Genomic DNA, 2,421 nt, shown 5'->3' on the forward strand with positions numbered 1-2,421 from the left:
CATTTGGAATATGCTCAGTTGGTGGTCTGTCCCAGGAGAAATGTCAGCTGAAAAAGCAAAATGGCCAAATATTTAATTTGACTTACCTAGAATAATCTGTTCGTTACAAGCGACAACTTGTGTCGAAAGACTGCCCTGTCTTAAGGTAGTTCTAAGCCTAGGCAAGGTACTTGGAGTCCATATACACAACAAATTCCTCTGCCTTCTTAGAGCTGTCATTCCAGCGGGCGCCTCAGTCGCAGGTCCAGGGTGTAGGACCGACTGCAGTGTTAGAGTGAGGAGTCCAGGTAGGCCTCTTAGAAGGTGGGCATCCAGGTGTGGAGAAGGGTAAAGACAGCACAGCTGGAACTGTCCAGGTAACAGACGGAGCAGCTGGTAAGATTCAGACTGTGATGTACTTGACATGGCTGTCCACTGCAGTCACACATCCGGTGAACCTTAAAGCAGACTGGCCTGGGCTCTGCAGAGTGTCCTTGTGCCTCCTGCTTCTTCCTGAGTAATAACTGAATGAATGGAGGAGCTGTAAAGCTTGTGGGTCTGCTGCCACCATCGTGGGGGGTACTGAATGCCGCAGAAAGGTGTTCTTACTGTGTAAGTGAGAGCAATCTCTCCTATCGTGCCACCGTAACTGAATTTAAGAATGTGTCTGCTAGAAAGACTTGATACTTGCAGGTAAAATATACCAGGATTTGAAACCTCACTGTGCCTTTTAGCATTAGTGTGGTCTTGGGTCTTGGTTTTCTCAATTACAAAATTTTGTCTTGAAATCTTCAAAATTATATGACATAAAGAATAGTGAAGTTTCTAAAACTAGGTATTCAATAAATGATAGCTTTGCAAAAATGTTTAAAACAAGGGACTCATTTTTGAAATACGCTATTTTCAGGATGCTGATAATGGTGGGGTGTTAGGAGTTAGGTGAGACTAAAGGTATCGACTAGGAATCCCTCTAAGTCTATTGTCTGCAGTGTGAGTTGTTTGTGTGAGCAGTATATGTAGCTACTTACCGTTTAGATTTCAGCTGAGGGTAAATTCCTCAAGGGAAATTGTGCGGATGCACGCCCTGTGTCACCCTCGGTCAGACTTTCTGGCTGAGTGCTCGTCAAGCCCCCAGGAAACAAGTGACATAAATAATTGGCTATACTTAAAGCATTTAGTTTTAAGATCAAAGTCTTCCTACCATTTTGACTAGTAATGCAAAATGTATGTGAGGTATTCCAAGCTCTCAGAATTGTCAGGGTTGGTCCTTTAGTAGATATCTGTGGTAAAATCCTAGCATCCCAGCAAAGGCAAGTTGACTATCCACACTGTAGAAATTACATAAAGGGATCGGCTGGTGGTGTCTTCTCGAAATGTGGCACTTGAAATGAGTTTATTTTGTTGGGGGGGGTTATATTAAAGCTCTTGATAGAAATATCAGACTTGACCTAGGTTTTAAGCCTATCTCTTGTCAATCACTGATTGGGCCCTGGGTGAACATCGTCTCTCCAAGTCTTTTTCTTCAATAAATTTCTAGAGCAAGACATACTTGGGTTTTGACGCCCATAGGTGTAACTACTACCAAATACAGGGAAGTAATAGTTACGTTCTGCTCATCTTTCTCTTGTTCTTTCAGTTTACAGTGTCAAAAGTAAATAGTGTTAAAGTCCTGTGTGAATAATTTATTAAAATTGGTCTTCTCTAAAAACTGGAGTCCATGCTCGTTTAGTTTATGAAACAGTCCCTGGACATGGTGGCCCCCGGGGGCTTTAGTAGGGACAGCCCCACTGCTGCTTCCGTGAGATCCACTTCGTTCCACACAATATCCTACAGTTGACTCATGTCTGCTGTATGTCACGTAGTCTCTTCCAGGGGCACTTGTGCTGTCACAGATGGGAGCATTTCATCCCCTTAGGACAGTGTTTCTCTGTCCCCTTCCTCCGTTGGTGGGCCATTAGATTGATTGCTAATCCTTGCTATTGTGAATTGAAACATTATTTCTGCCTCCTCCCCCCCTCTTTTTTTGTTTTTGCTGTCCTTTCCTGCTGTCATGAGTACATAAAGTGGTGGGTGTTACTGTGGAACTTGGTCTTGAACACACAGTAGCTGACAGTTTCTATTATGGGTGTATACATTCTTGTGTGTACGTGCATACATGTGTGTTTATTTAGGGCATGCCACAGCATGAATAGGGAGGTTAGAAGGCAACTCTTTTTTTTGTATTTTATGTGCATTGGTGTTTTGCTTGCACACACGTCTGTGTGAGGGTCTTGAATCCCCTGAAACTGGATACAAACTGTTGTGAGCTGCCGTGTTGGTGCTGGGAATTGAACCTGGGTCCTCTGGAAGAGAGAACTCAGTGTTCTTAACCTCTGATCCATCTCTCCAGACCTGAAAATAATAATCTTAAAGTCCATAGCCACTTTTATAGTGAGGATTCAG

The sequence above is a fragment of the Microtus oregoni genome, unplaced genomic scaffold (assembly GCF_018167655.1).
Source record: "Microtus oregoni isolate MIOR12 unplaced genomic scaffold, Mior012 000022F_ref0000154, whole genome shotgun sequence".
NCBI classification, from domain to species: domain Eukaryota; kingdom Metazoa; phylum Chordata; class Mammalia; order Rodentia; family Cricetidae; genus Microtus; species Microtus oregoni.